Genomic DNA, 17,433 nt, shown 5'->3' with positions numbered 1-17,433 from the left:
TAGCAGTGGCCCCTCCTCCCCAGACAGCCCCCTTTATATACTAAGCATGATGTCATGTGGTATGGAATACTTCTTTGGCTAGTCTCAGTCACCTGTCCTGGCTGTGTCCCCTCCCAGCTTCTTGTGAAAATTAACTCCATCCCCACTGAAAACCAAGACACTACCATTTAGGCCTTAAACTATCAAGCTCTTTACAATTTTCCATCCTGTACAGCGAAGTAGTCCCACCTAAAGTCCACTGTTAAGTATGAGGGCATGTTTACTGAACAACTCACAATGACTTTTTGATACATAAATATATATACACATTGTATATTTATACATATATATAATGTATATTAAAAGTAGACCCAGCACTACAAGGGATTTTCAGTTTCCATAGGTTATATTTATTTGTTACATAAGACATAATGTTTCTAGTGCTTTTACTGATACTGCTGTAGTATACGTGTCGCCAGGGAAACACCTTGCAACAAAGTGCTTCCAGAAGAAGAATGCCCTTGGGCAATATTGGTGCTAAGTCTGACCAAGGGAGAAAAGTTATACTTCTAAATAGAACCTTTCCTGTTTTCTTTTTGTTTGTTTGTTTGTTTTTCCTCTTTGAAACCAAAATAACCATGGAGTATTTTATTCAGATAACACAGGCACAGAAGTATTTACAACCTAACTTTTCTTAAGTTAGCATCAGTATAGATTGTACCAAGTTATTATAGTTAACTGTGAGAGCCCTGCTCATCTGTAAGGGTTTCTAGCAGCAAGGTAAATATACAGCAACTATTTCAGCGTGAGCTAGTGACATCCATTTTAGATGTCCATCCATTTAGATGTCCACTCATTTAAGCTCTTGGAAAAGGTGTTACCTTTTCTCTTCGCTTTATATCACCTTGCCAAATGGATTTTAAATACCATCTTTACATACTGCTGTTGGAGCTGTTGTTATGACCATTGTTAGAGCTCAGACACATGGAATGCTATACAAAATGATCTTTTAGTTAAAGTTAAAAGTTGGGTAGATAACTCAGAACTGGAAGCGGAATTAGGAAAATGGCCCAAAATGAGAGAATATCACAGGTGACAGTCATAAAACAAAAAATGTTACATCAATCATATATAGTTAAACTCAAGTGGTAGTAATTTCACTAAATAAATATTACTTCACAACCTACCTTTGCTTTTTCATACATTGTGGTGATGTGGAAAAAAATGTCATTTTTCATGCCAGCTAATAAATGAAAGCCAAAGTATCGTAACTGCAGTGCTGGGTTTTTGCTGAATATCTCTTAACCTGTATAATTTCTTCTTGGGATGCTTCATATGAAAATCTATATATACCCACTCAGGAAAAGTGAAACAGGAGTTACAGAAAGTCTTTAATTGTTATCCCTGTTTGCTTTAATGGAATGATAAGACAGTATTTAGAACAAACCTATGAAATCGTATTTTTAATAAGAGGACCGAAAATACTTTTGTTAGAAAAATCTTATGCCTAAATATATTTGCAATAAAGCAAAGAACAGGAAAACATGTATTTAGTTTGAAATTGAAACAATATAATATTTTTTCTAAATGTATGATGCTTGTTAATTTTACTGCTACATTTCCGTATTAATTTATGCAGTTTATTAAGTTTAACTTGCATCTACAGGTGAACTGATTTTACAGTTTGATTTGCAGCAGGGGGAGATGTGCTCATAATAAATACCTTAGCTGTGCTTTCCCCACATATTTTCAGCTGGGAAAATTACATTTCCATAACAGTGTCCTCTGAGCAGAAAAAAAAATTAGTATTTTTTTCTTTTTGCATTTCCATTTAAAAAAAATGCATTGAAATGATGAAAAAAATATGTGCTTTAAATTTTAAGAAAATAATAACTTATTTCTAGATAAAAGTTCTGCAATTTTAAAGCTACTCTGAAAGGAATAAGTGTAATGGTTTTTATGACTGTGGTGCATACCTGTCTTGGGGATTGAGGACTGATTGGAAGAAATGGGACTCACCTGACTGCAAAGGGTGGGTGACTAAGAGTTCCTTATCTCAACTAAGGAAAAACAGCAATCAGTACGCAACTGGTAAACTCAATGTATGTACTTAAAACACAGGATGCTATAGATGAAAATTGTAATTTCATCTGATTTTCTTTCTTAAGACATCCTTTTCTTATAATTACATGAAAATGTAAAGGTAAGAGTTAGCTGTGTCTGTGTATATGCTTTAGTATGACTGCTAACAGCAAGACCATGAGGACAAAGTGTGATATGCAGTCACAAATAATAAGATTATTTTAATAATATTATGAATGTTTAAATATACGTTTGTTTTGCTAAAGATATGATAAGTACATAATCAAGATAACAGCAGTTCAGTCAAGCAATGTATGTGGTAATAGGTGAAATCTGGCAAAATAAATATTGTTTTAAGATTTAGAAACCATGGTGATTAATTCTTGTATGGGAGTTTCTCTAAAAGTATTGTAAAAGACCACACTTACACAGCTGAAAAGTGTAATCATTGACAAAGCTAATATGCAGTCCCTAAATCATGATGTTCTTTATAATTAAAGGGAACAACAAAACAAGCAAATAATTAATAATTTAGATTATGGCTTTTTTTTTAATTAATACTTAAGTTCTTTGCATTAAACATAAAAAATCAGGAATAAGAGGAAGAAAGAATGTGTGTCAGGTGGAACTAGGTTTACTTAAAAGCCTGAGACAACCAAATCTTATTAGCATAAATAGTTTTAGTCACTATTGAAGATAATTGTTGAGAAGCAGTCTCATATTCACCAGAGTGCCACCCTTGAAAAGGCCCTGATGAACAACTGGTGCTTGAATGAAGCCTGGTAGTTCTAGGGCAACCTATGTTTTGCTCAAAATCTAGCTAAAGGCAGAAAGAAAAAATGTCTTGTAAGTGGAAAAAAAAAAATAGTCAAAATTTAACAATGTGAACAAAATCAGAGAATGGGTTGGGTTGAAAGGGACCTCAAAGATCATCTAGTTCCAACCCCCCTGCCATGGGCAGGGACACCCTCCACTAGACCCTGTTGCCCAAAGCCCCATCCAACCTGGCCTTGAACACTTCCAGGGAGGGAACATCCACAGCTTCTCTGGGCAATCTGTTCCAGCCTCACCTCCCTCACAATAAAGAATTTCTTCATAATATCATCTCATCTAAATCTACCCTCCTTCAGCTTATGGCCATTACCCTTTGTCTTATCACTCCATGCCTTTGTAAATAGACCCTCTCCAGCTTTCTTGTAGGGCCCCTTCAGGTACTGGAAGGCTGCTATAAGATCTCCCCGGAGCCGCCTTTTCTCCAGGCTGAACAATCCCAACTCTCTCAGCCTGTCCTCACAGGAGAGGTGCTCCATCCCTCTGATCATCTTTGTGGCCCTCCTCTGGACTTGCTTCAACAGGTCCGTGTCTTTTTTGTACTGGGGACCCCAGAGCTGGACACTGTACTCCAGGTGGGGGTCTCATGAGAGTGGAGTGGAATGGGAGAATTACCTCCCTCAACCTACTAGCCACGCTTCTTTTGATGTAGCCCAGGATTTGGTTGGCTTTCTGGGCTGCAAGTGGACATTGCCAGCTCATGTTGAGCTTCTCGTATACCAACACCCCCAAGTCCTTCTCCTCAGGGCTGCTCTCAATCCATTCTCTGCCTAGCCTGTACTGGTGCTTGGGATTGCCCCAACTCAGGTGCAGGATCTTGCACTTGGCCTTGTTGAACTTCATGAGGTTCACAAAGGCTCACCTCTCAAGCCTGTCAAGGTCCCTCTGGGTGGCATCCCTTCCCCCCAATGTGTCGACCACACAACACAGCTTGGTGTCGTCAGCAATCCCACTCAATCTCACTGTCCGTGTCGCTGACCGTAAGGCCCTGATAACAAATGAATGTCACAAATGCCCATCTTGACATGGGCAGGGATGGGCTGATGATGACCAGGGACTGTTGAACAAGAACGGAGCCTGCGGAGGCAGGATAATGTCTTGTGAGACCGCTCCTCTATTCCTGAAACATGTAAACAATGACCATCTGTGCCCTGTGCACCATGTGCCTGTGACAGATCGCCACTTGGTCAGCCCTGAAGGGGGGGGGGCAGTGAGACCCCCAGGACCCCCACAACCCACCGACTCATTTCTAGAACATTTCTAAACATTCCTGAGCACATACTGCGCCTGCTCAGTGACGACAGACTCCCACCTATGGGGTGGGCACGTCAGGTTATAAAAAGGGGAAACAAGTTTTCAGCGCACGGCCACCACCTGAAGACTACAACTACAAATAGAGAACATCGCTGGATCCGAGGGTGGTGATATCTTTTTTTTCTCTCTCTCTCTCTCTCTCTCTTTTCTTTCTCTTTCTTTTCCTATCACTCTCTTTGTCTCTAACTTAATTTTTGGCATATTAGGGTAATATCATCACACATTTTGCTACACCCTTACCTTTCATAGTTCTGCTAAGTTTTGAGCATTGTTACGACTTTTGCCAAGCCTCTATCTTTTGTAGTTCCACTGAGTTTTAAGTAAATTTATGATTGATTTGAACCTCTCAAGTAATTGTTGTTACTCTTGATTACCACGCAGAGAATTAAAAAGTTAACTTCACCCTCACCCCCTGAGTGGGACAGGACACTGACAAAGATGGTAAACAGCGTCAGACCCAACATCAACCCCTGAGGTACGCCAGTTGTCACTGGTCTCCACTTGGACATCGAGCCATTGACAGCAACTCTTTGAATGCAACCATCCCGCAAATTCCTTATCCACCAAGTGGTTCATCCATCAAATCCAGGTATCTCCAATGTAGAGACAAGGATGTCATGTGGGACAATGTCAAATTCTTTGACAGGCAGATGACATTAGTTGCTCTTCCCTTACCCACAAATGCAGTTACTCCATCGTAGAAGTCCACCAAATATGTCAGGCACAATTTGCTCTTAGTGAAGCCATGTTGGCTGTCACCAATCACCTCCTTATTTTCCATGTGCCTGAGCACAGTTTCCAGGAGGATCTGCTCCATGATCTTGCCAGGCAGAGGTGAGACTGACCAGCCTGTAGTTCACTGGGTGTTCCTTTTCTCCCTTTTTAAAGACGGGGGTTATGTTTCCCCTTTTCCAGTCAGTGGGAACTTCACCAGACTGCCATGACTTCTCAAATATGATGGAGAGTGGCCTGGCCACTTCATCTGCCAGTTCCCTCAAGACCCATGGATGCATCTCACCAAGTCTCATGGACTTGTGCACCTTCAGGTTCCTCAGATGATCTTGAACCTGATCTTCTCCTACAGTGGGCAGTTTTTCATTCTCCCAGTCCCTGCCTTTGCCTTCTGTGACTTTGGTGGTGTAGCTAGAGCCCTTGCTGTTTGAGACTGAGACGCAAAAAATCATTGAGTACCTCAGCCTTCTCCATATCCTGGTTAACCAGTTCTCCCATTTCCTTCCAGAGAGGGTCCACATTTTCCATAGGCTTCCTAGGGAAGACCATACAAATGTCTGTTACTGTTAACTCATTTACAGTGGTATACGCACTCAGAGTCCAAATTTTCTAATTAGTACAAAAGAAACTTCATTAGCAAAGGTAGAGTTAGAAGCTGTAATATGCAAAAAACCCCTTATAAAAGCTAAACCTTTTTCTCACTTGCCAGGTTCAGAGACAATGACCAGGGCCTGAAACAGCCCAGTGATCACACCAGGTTGTTAGTGCCAAGGCAGGGCTGAGGTCAGGCTGGGAAGTCAGCCCAGAGCTCAGGGTCCCTGTCTGCATAAATGAGATGTGTCCCAGCCAGACAGGGCTGCAACGTCGTTGCAATGCAGCTGAGATGGGGCCTGGTGTTAGCCTCAGTTGAAAGCAGTTCCCACAGACAGGAGGTCAGCCACAGCCTCCCTGGGAGTGCCTGGGAGCCTCCACTGAGACCTCTGATAGATTGTTCTTTCAGAGATACCATTGCACCATTCCTAAGTTGGTCCTGAGCCCCAGCAGCCAAATCCACCAGAGGAGTGGATGTGCTCTGGGCCATTCCCATTATTCTCAGCGACCCCAAGCCAATACTTTCAGCATGGGTCCCAGGGGTGTTGCGAAGAGTTTTTGGCATTCTCTCAGCACCCCAGGAATGGGATGTTAATTGGAGGGGTCTTCTTCCTCATCTTTGCCAGGAAAAACATGTTCTTGAAAGTGATAGTTTTCCTCCGCACTTTAGGGTCTGCTTGGGACCTTTCTTCTATGTTTTCTAACAGACTTTATGCTTTGCTCTTTCTTCACTGTTCTGTAAACCTGTGTTACATTTGACTTTATCATAAATGATGTTCTGTACATCATGCATAAATGCATGTTCTGGATCCTGTTTCTTTGTTCTTTCTGTTACCCCTAAAATCAGTTTTGCCCAGCTTCTAAGTTTGCATTGTTAGCAGTAATGTCCACTGAGGAGCTGTTGATATCCTTGGTAAGTCCAGTATGATATTCAGTGTCCACACCCTCAAGGCCTCTACTATCACCCTAGGTTTGTACTCTTAGACGTTTCATGATTATTATAGGGTCATGGATCACTCATTCTCCACAGCATAACTAATTGTTTTTCTTATCTATGTAGAAATTGTTAACAATATTATAACACAGAATCATGCAAAGCCAAACAAATAAAAACAAATTAAGCAATAGCCACTTGGTCATTAAATAATTGCTCTTTCAGTTTAACAGATTAAAGCAAAGCTCCAAGGAAGTTGAGTCCAAAAAAGGCAAGCCTCACAGCCCAGCCTGAGGCTTTGCAAAGTTAGTAAAAAGTCTGTGGCTCTTATTAACAATGGCAATACTGTGTTTACAGTGCTCTAGCTATTTTTTAACTAAAAAGATACATAAAAAAATTAACAGTCTTGCTCATAGTTTCCATGATTAAATAGAAGCATTTAATCTGTCATTTACTTTCTGGGAAGTAGGTGTCATGATATTAGTTTTCATATTGCTGATTTTCTAGGACATTTCTTAGTACGATGACATCACCTAAACTCAGAACCTATAAATGTGGATGTAACAACTTAAACAGTGAATAGCGCATGTTGACTATATTCCTTTTTTTGAAGTGTTTGTTCTTGTAAGCCTGTTGAAAACAGGACCAGTATGGAAGAAGATAAAACATTTATTAATTTTGTTAAATAAAGATTAATTATGCAATAATATGTCTATCATGTATTGGAAACAGGGAAATGCCACTTTTCTTGAATTATTTCTGTGCTATATCTAGGACTTTTATGAATCATTAATATTGTTTATCACTGATACTATCCATGAAGGGTATTTGTCTAATCTTTTTTATTTTTCTATATTTTCTTTTAATAAATATCACGTTGACCCATAAAGGATCCATGAACCCATAAAGCCTTTTTCTGCATTTGTAATTCTGTTTGGGACCTGTTGTTTCATTGTGCTGAAACTATGGTGGCAAATCTTTTAAAGCCAGTGATTGGATTCAAACCTACCTAAAAACATGAGGGTACTCATTTCTGTAGGCAACACTGTAAGATTCATTCCGTGTGGTATTTGAGATGAGTATATTTCTCTTTGTAGTTCACATGCATATGAATACAAGTAAAAGGTAATAGTTCTTCATATGTTGAATAGTAGAACTTGATATCGTGTGTGGATTCAAAAGTTTTTTTCTTCAGAAGGGGATGGACAAAAGACAGTTATTAAATATACAGCTCATTTACAGCTCAAACGTCTGTGATTCAGTGAGACTAAGAAAGTATTCAGAGGAAGTATTACTATGGATTTTTATAGTCTTGTGCTTTCTTCTCTCTGTCTGCTTTTGGCTATTATCTGAGACAAGGTAGAATTAGATGTACCTTTGAACTAACATAGTATAGCCATCCTGATTTTCTGTATTACTTGGCATAAAGGCAGATATGTCTCATTTAAAATCATATCTAGTTATTTGCCTGAAACCAGGCAACAAAGGAACAAGGGAACTCTTATAAACATCATAAACACTTTCAGGTTCCTTATGAAGTGACATTTACCACTTGGCTTCTGAAAACAAGATGAATACATTTTAAACTGAGATAAAATAACATTTACTTTCCTATGATCTTCTAAGTTAGAATCACTTCTGATACCACTGGAAACCAGAAATATAACAGTTGGAATTCTGCACTAAATTAAAAAAAAAATCCCACGGGTACACAGTTCTTGTACCTTCCTCCTTCCCACTGATTTATATAGTTATTGTACCTTGTTGCTTGTTTTGCACTTTGAAACTGAAATTTCATTTTACTTTTGTCTATACAAAATTTTGTGTATTCCTAAGTTTTGCACGTGACATCTCATGTGCTTATTTCATATTCTTATTGTATTCAAGCACATTTCAAATTCTACTGCAAGACTTTCTAGAGAGTTTAAAAAAACTAACACTGATCAGTGTAGTGTCTTATTTCCAAGTCCACATAAAATCAATTCATTAGAACTTCTCCTCTGCGTATGAAGAACTGGTTCTCCAATAATTTCCAGCTCTTCTAAACTAGTTTTGTTTTTCAAATATCTGCTTGTAATCTTACATAAAACCATCTTCTGAACAGTCATCATTTTTAATATAACCCAAAGTAGAAAATTATTCATATATTTTTCTGTTCATAATGGTTCCCAAGTGTATCTGCTGGGGTTTTGTTTCCTAGAACAAGGTTGTTTCTGAGCTGCAGTGTTGCAAATTGTATATGATCTATGAACTTCTACCATCTGTGTGTAATTTTAGTCAATCACTTTTTGCTGATATATCTACTTGGAGCTTAAAAAAATACACCATTGTAATACACCAGTACAAATAACAAAGAAATGTGACATGTTTAGACATATTTTAAAGGTGCTTACTTTCCGATAATATCAATGATTTGACATTTTGATTTACATATTTATGGATAAAAAACAATTCTATGTTCAGGGGGAGTGGAGGGTGAATCTGAAATAAAATAGAAAATCAATAATGTTCTTTCCCAGGAAACTTGGTCCTTCTGTCAGAGCTTCTAAAGAGAATCTTTCAAGCAAGAATTTGACTGAAAGTGAAAACTTAATAGTCCTTTCTCATATCATCCTGGCTTTGTGGGCCATCTGAAATTGCCTTCAGATGGAAGAGTCCATTCAGAAGATTCATGAGAATCTGCAGACAGTGCAATGTGTCCTCAAGAAATAAAATCTATCCCAAGAATTTCACAGGCAGCTGTATCCTCATCCTGCCAAAATATTTTTTTTGGGCTGGGAAAAAACATGGTATGAAAGCAGCTGAGATGAGACTGGGATTGAGCATAAGAGAGAATTGAGAGCAGCAGAGAGAGTTCACAAATAGAAAAAATAAAATCAAACAAACAACCCCCCCCCCCCCCCAACAAATAAGAATTAAAAAAAAAAAAAGTTAAGACAACTGGGAAGCTGTCACATTAAGGTACATGAAATAAGGTCATTGAGAGACTAGGATGAAGGGGGGTAACATGGACCTAAGACATTAGAATAGTGAACAGAGTGAAGAATTAGTGCTAGAATGGCATGGGTGCATTAAAGAGGAAAGAAAAAGACTTTGACTGCAAAACAGGAAGATATTGATGCAATTTGGACAAAAAGGTTAAGGAATGAGAAAAAAAAAGTCAGGCCATTGGGAACAAGAGTGGAGGGCAGAATTAACAAACAAGGAGAAGAAGAATCATCAGGATGGATAGAATGAGGCGAGGTATTGTGGTTGTGGCCCTGTAGAGCTGCACTGCTGAAAATTATCATTTAATCCAAATTGATTAGTAAAATTCAGTGAAAAAAAATCATGTATGTTACATTAAAGATCAGAAGATAGAGGACAAATCAAGTTTAAGAACTTCAGAAGTGCTATTTTAGTAAAACTGTTGAATATTATAGAAACCAGATTTTTTTATTATCATTTTTTTAGTGAGGAAATGACAATGTGAGGAAATTAAGGAAAATATGAATATCATAACATCCATAGAGATTTCATTACAATGTGGTGGCTCTTGAGATGCATAACTTCTCTGTTGTGCCTCATTGTGTATCACATTAAGGGAGTGATGGCTGGAATTCATTTTATAAATGGATAGGTAGCAATGGTCAATAAATTCCTTGCACTCATTGATTGTGTATATGCATCTGTGACATCATTCATGTATAATTTTACTAGCAATGATGGCAAATTCCAGGGGTTGTTCATTTGTTTTTTTCTTTTCTTCATATTCCTTTCTTTTCAAAAGAAAACAAGTTTCAAAAGCTAAATGTTTATGTTCCACTTCTAGTTGAACATTCAAGATAATAGGGTAGAAGAAAAACAACCATACAACAGCCAAAAGCATCAACTAGTTTTCAGGACTGGGCCCCTGGCAGTGTCCACCCATCACAGTGTAATATTATTAGCTTGAAAATGTATCTTGCAAGTAACTTCCTTAATGGTACTGCACTGTATTACTGTAGGTACACTATATGACTTTTGTAGAGCACTCTGAAAATCTTTTATTGCCTGATAATTTGAATTATATTAATTCTCTACTGAATGAAAATGTGTTTAACCAAATAACACTAAATTAATTAGACTTGAAGATATCATGTAGCAAAAATGCTCAAGTATTCCATGTCCATGAATGATAAAAGTATTTTCTGATAATTCATGTCACATATCTGGCAATTTGTTTATCTAAAAAATGGGATGCATGCAGAATTTCAAGAAATGGGAATCTAGCTGTGCTACATCAAAATTCTAGATCTGTCAAGTCATTTTACAGTGATGTTAGTGTGTCAATCATATGTCTGTTTATTTCTGCAATATGATTTAAGCCTAAATAGTTTTACACATCTATGTTAGAACTTCTCTGTTTTAAGGTAAAAACACAATGTATTTCTGGAATTGTTTCTTCTACTTGATAGTTTCTCACTGTGGATTTTTATCTTCTTTGTGCTTCTTCATTTAATTTCATGCAAGAATTCGAAAGACAATTATATAGAATATTCACTGAGATATGAGTCCTGATAACGGAAAAGAATAAAACCCTCTCCCTTTTTTCTCTGGTCTTGAGACAAGATAACTGGTGCTCATCTCTCATTCTCAAATTAAGATCCTTCAAGATATCTTTGCCACCTACTCCCCATGGACTTGAAAAGCCTTAACTCTGGTAGCAGTACAAACTATATATTTTGGACATTTTTTTTTTTTTTTTTCATTTTATGCCCTTCTTATCCCACTCTTATTACAGCTCTACTAAGGGCCATGTATTTGTTATTGTTTAAGACAGAAAATGGTGTTCTGAGTTGCCTTGCAGCAGGTTAGTAATATTCCTAGTAATTAGGTCATGGGAATTGGGAGACAGAAGAGATGGATCTTTGCAGTCTAGAGGGAAATCTGCTACAGCCTGATTGATTCCAAAGTTTTGGCATGGAAAACTTGTCATGTGATGATTAGTTTCCAAACCTCTCACGCCAAATAGTGGTGTTTGTTCATAAAACATGCTACAACCATATCTCCCCAAGGCTCAGTAGAACAAACTATGTGATAATAGAAAGTTGCTGAGAGTATGAGTACTTCCAGTCAATATGAGTTAACAGGAAACAAAATTTAGAAATGCTATGCCTAATAAAGAGACACAGATTAACTTTCACTTGTCCTGGGCATGGAAGTGGAGCCAAAGGCCTCTAGCCAATATGTATATGTATATGTATACGTATATGTATATTTCTATTTATATGTATACACACACACTCTCTAGATGTTTTGACATAATTTATAGTTGTGGTGGGTTGACCCTGGCTGGGGGCCAGGTGCCCACCAGAGCCGCTCTCTCACTCCCCTCATTCACTAAACAGGAGAGAAAAGGTATAACGAAATGCTTGTTGGTCGAGATAAGGACAGGGAGAGATCAGTCACTAATTATCATCACGAGCAAAACAGACTGAACTGAGAGAGGGAATTCATCTGATTTATTACTAGGCAAAACAGAGTAGAGGAATGAGAAATGAAATCTACTCTTAAAACACTTCCCCCCACCCCTCCCATCTTCCCGGGCTCAACTTCACTCCCGGCTTCAACCTTACCCCCCCTCAGCGGCACAGGGGGACAGGAATTGGGGTTACGGTCAGTTCATCTCATGGTGTTTCTGCCACTTCTTTGTCCTCAGGGGGAGGACTCCTCTCATCGTTCCCCTGCTCCAGCATGGAGTCCCTCTCACGGGGTGCAGACCTTCAGGAGCAAACTGCTCCAGCGTGGGGTCCCCCACGGGGTCACAAGTCCTGCCAGCAATCCTGCCCTGGCGTGGGCTCCCCTCTGCATGGGTCCACTGGTCCTGCCAGGAACTTGCTCCAGCGTGGGCTTCCCACGGGCCACAGCCTCCTTCAGGTGCCTCCACCTGCTCCGCTGTGGGGTCCTCCACAGGCTGCAGGTGGAATCTCTACACCCCCTCATCCTTCCTCCATGGGCTGCAGGGGGACAGCCTGCTTCACCATGGTCTTCACCACGGGCTGCAGGGGGATCTCTGCACCAGTGTCTGGAGCACCTCCTCCCCCTCCTTCTGCACTGACCTTGGTGTCTGCACAGTTTCTTACATCCTCTCACTCCTCTCTCCGGCTGCAAAAGCTCTCTCTCTCTGTTTTTCTTCTTCTTAAATATGTTATCACAGAGGCGCTGATTGGCTTGGCATTGGCCAGGGGCGGGCCCATCTTAGAGCCGGCTGGCATTGGCTCTGTCAGACACAGGGGGAGCTTCTAGCAGCTTCTCACAGAAGCCACCCCTGTAGCCCCCCCGCTACCAAAACCTTGCCACGCAAACCCAACACAATAGTGCATTACATACACTATAAATACACTATAAATAATTATGTTGAGAGATCTGTTTGAAATATAGAATGGATCTGTAAGAACCTAGAGTCATAGAATCCTAGAATGGTTAGAATGGTTTGGGTTGGAAGGGACCTCAAAGCTCATCTAGTTCCAACCCCCCTGCCATGGGCAGGGACACCCTCCACTAGACCACGTTTCCCAAAGCCCCATCCAACCTGGCCTTGAACACTTCCAGGGAGGGGGCATCCACAGCTCCTCTGGGCAACCTGTTCCAGTGCCTCACCACCCTCACAGCAAAGAATTTCGTCATAATATCATCTCATCTAAATCGACCCTCCTTCAGCTTAAGGCCATTACCCCTTGTCCTGTCACTACATGCCCTTGTAAACAGTCCCTCTCCAGATTTCCTTGTAGGCCTCCTTTAGGTACTGGAAGGCTACAATAAGGTCTCCCCAGAGTCTTGTCCTCTTCAGGCTGAACAACCCCAACTCTCTTAGCCTATCTTCATAGGAGAGGTGCTCCAGCCCTCTGATCATGTACATATTTATTTTATAAATTTATATGTGAATGTAATCTTAGTGATATTACAGGCCAAGTTCCAATATTGCAAACTTCAGCAAGATGAAAATAACTCAAAAATGGAAATATCTCAAAGGATTGTTTGGGCAAAAATTGAGGACTGGACTAAGCCATTATTGAATACTTTATTTCAGTTTGCTGCACACAGCTGTATAAAAAAAAAGTATTTTATATAGTAAAATAACAAAAAAAAAATTATTTTCACTGGTGGTGTATATTCTAGCCTAGAACATTTTAAAGTAATTCAAAATATCTTTAGTCTCGCAGATTTATCCATATAAACCTAGAGACAAAGTTTACATAGTTAACTCTGCTGCAAATTCATTTGTATAATTTGCTTTTTTCAAATTTACACATTAGAAAGTCTTCAAAAATTCCTCTTGTACACATAGGCAGGTTTCATATTAATTAGCACTTGTGTGAGACCAGGATTCCTGAGAGTACAAGCATAGAATGATAGCAAAGACTGTGAAAACACAGTGATAGGATGATAACAGTGGCTCCAGGAATAAAAACACAAAATACAAATGGTCACTGAAAGAATGTGGCCTTGAGAGCTCTATTCCATAGCAAAGAACAGAAAGAAATCATCCTATATATGGCGAAACCTTCAAGGATAAAAGACAGTTATAACCCCATTGTGAGCAAAGGAAGAACAGAAAGAAAGGAATTACACCAGCTGTCTGTCCCCTGGGCAGGGATGCTGAACCTGATCAAAGCTACTCTTTCTCCTCTTTCTCATTCAGTGGGAAGAGAGAGAGGTTTACTACACTTTGCAACTGTAACTCAGCAGTCAAATTTAAAATTACTTTAAATATAACTATGTTAAGTAAACTAAAATTTTAAATAGCCATATGTGCTCATGAGTGTTTTTTTGCTTGAGCCTTCCAGTATAACAAGGTAGTTGACTACCAAGTCTGAGTAAACTTGAATGCAGTAAGTGTGAACATGAAATCATTACTTCAGTATAATAGAATATACACTATATTTTTGTTAGGTAATTCTGATATTAGAATCTGATCTCAGGTTGCTCTGTTACTCTCACAATAAAAGATTAAGGTATGAAACAATATCTTCTTGCATTAAGAATATGAATGATGATGATAAAAGATGACAGGTAATTTATACATATGCCAATTTTTTTTTTTTTTAAAGTCATTAGGAGATGAAGAACTTGGTTTAAAGGGTTAGGAAACCAAATAGAGAACAATGTAGGAACAAACTGTGGGATTAGTACACATTCTATGACAGATATTCAAAAGCAGGGGCAGTAGATTTTGAGTATCAATATTCCCAGTAATAGAAGTTATACTTGCTGAGAATTTAATTCTGTGGTGCTACATGGATCATAAATAATAATAAAATATGACAGTAATAATAATAGGATTGTGTTGGGTTTGCGTGGCAAGGTTTTGGTAGCGGGGGGGCTACAGGGGTGGCTTCTGTGAGAAGCTGCTAGAAGCTCCCCCTGTGTCTGATAGAGCCAATGCCAGCCGGCTCCAAGACGGGCCTGCCGCTGGCCAAGGCCAAGCCAATCAGCGCCTCTGTGATAACATATTTAAGAAGGGAAAAAAAAAACAGTCAGAGAGAGCTTTTGCAGCCAGAGAGAGGAGTGAGAAGATGTAAGAAACTCTGCAGACACCAAGGTCAGTGCAGAAGGAGGGGGAGGAGGTGCTCCAGACACCAGAGCAGAGATCCCCCTGCAGCCTGTGGTGAAGACCATGGTGAAGCAGGCTGTCCCCCTGCAGCCCATGGAGGAAGGATGAGGGGGTGTAGAGATTCCACCTGCAGCCCGTGGAGGACCCCACAGCGGAGCAGGTGGAGGCACCTGAAGGAGGCTGTGGCCCATGGGAAGCCCACGCTGGAGCAAGTTCCTGGCAGGACCAGTGGACCCGTGGAGAGAGGAGCCCAAGCCAGGGCAGGTTTGCTGGCAGGACTTGTGACCCCGTGGGGGACCCCACGCTGGAGCAGTTTGCTCCTGAAGGTCTGCACCCTGTGGGACTCACGTTGGAGCAGTTTGTGAAGGACTGTCTCCCGTGAGAGGGACTCCATGCTGGAGCAGGGGAATGATGAGAGGAGTCCTCCCCCTGAGGACAAAGAAGCAGCAGAAACAACATGTGATGAACTGACCGTAACCCCCATTCCCTGTCCCCCTGTGCCGCTGAGGGGGGAGGAGGTTGAAGCTGGGACTGAAGTTGAGCCCGGGAAGATGGGAGGGGTGGGGGGAGGTGTTTTAAGAGTTGATTTTATTTCTCATTCCTCTACTCTGTTTTGCTTAGTAATAAATTAGATGAATTTCCTCTCTAAGTTCGGTCTGTTGTGCTCGTGACAACAATTAGTGACTGATCTCTCCCTGTCCTTATCTCGACCCACAAGCTTTTCATTATACCTTTTCTCCCCTGTTTGGTGAATGAGGGGAGTGAGAGAGCAGCTCTGGTGGGCACCTGGCCCCCAGCCAGGGTCAACCCACCACAAGGATGAAGGCTGAAAAGCTTTCATAAGTAATAAGCAAAGAAAGAACATGGAAGGCTCCTCATATGCATGAGCAGATTTCTTAAGAGACTTAAGGAAAGGAGTAATTCCAGTGATGAGACTATTTTAACAACTGTCTCTGGTCTGATAAAACAAAAAGGAAATATCTCAACAGTTTTAAATTATCATAACTCTGTTGAAGTAATTGAAAGAATATTAGTTTCTATCAGCACAGGGTATGTCACTCTATACTGTAAAGTTCAAGACAGTTACTAACATAACTGACACCACAGATGAAACAGCAGTAGCAAAAAATGTTAGTAGTTTTGATCCGATATCTTGATACTATCAGATTGAATTGAAAGAGAAGAGATCAAGGAAGAAAAAATGCTTTTGTGAAATCTTATGGATGCTTTCGATCTTGGGTATTGCCAGATTGATGAATCATCCCATACTAATGCTTTAGGTTGTTACAGAGCTAAACAAGTCTGGGGAACAGTAAACCTCCTCACACACTTAGAACATTTCACAGTAGCATCATCATCGTCTGGAATGATCGATCTTGATGTTTAGGATGCCACAGCTTGGACTGTCTGAAAATGAATGTAAAACAAGGGATAACATGACCTAGCAAATATCCTATTTGGCAAGGAGGGCATAACAGGAAAGTTGCTTGAGACATCATGTAGCGTATACAGTGAGACTGTAGTTATCTTTTTATTGTTCTACGGATATGTACCAAATATTGAAGACATAATACTGTAATGCTGATAATTAGGACAAACTGTGGATAGAGAATTGTTTACAAATTTTCAACATTTCTAATACATTAACCATTAATATTAACAGTTTTAAACATTCTATCTGTAATAATAGTTAACATTTAATATGTAGCAAAATTGCTCTCAGATTTGCACATGACTTTGGAAACAGTGGATAAAATAGACAATGGCTTTTAGAAAATACTGAGGGAATGAATCAAATTTGTCTCTAATAGTTTAGGAGGCACTTGAATCCCATTAGGTAGCTAAATTTACAGGAAATGGGGTTCAGCCGGACAGGGAAATTAAAGAGTTTTCCTGTTCAGATTATTTTCTTGAATACTGAACTAAATTTTTCTGTACATATAACATTAAAAATGATGATGTTTGGTAGGATTAGGAAACTTTTTTTTTTAATCTGGTCACAGTTATCTTGTGAACAAAGAGATCATGCCTTTACTTCATCTTCATTACATTAAAATCTGAGTGGACATTGTTCATGTTCAAATGGATTTTTTTGTTGGTTGACTTCTGGGTGAAGATTGATGCTAGAAAGTTTGGGACATATATAAGAGAATTTACTGTTCAGCCAGGCTAAAATAAACTGTTGTATTAGACTACTAGTGATCAATTTTCATATTGTAAGCAGTCTAGTGCAAAATGAAGATTACAGAAAAAAACCCACAGATTTATATTCTTTTATAGCATAGGTACAAATCAGACACTCTCTGATTTAAAACTTTGCCAGATCTGTGTCACTGTCTGCAAAGTCTCCAGTTCTTTCAACTGTATGTCCAGCACGGAGCTAATCTATTGACAC

This window comes from Grus americana, chromosome 4 (assembly GCF_028858705.1).
Source record: "Grus americana isolate bGruAme1 chromosome 4, bGruAme1.mat, whole genome shotgun sequence".
Lineage (NCBI taxonomy): Eukaryota > Metazoa > Chordata > Aves > Gruiformes > Gruidae > Grus > Grus americana.
This window is presented reverse-complemented; position numbering follows the sequence as displayed.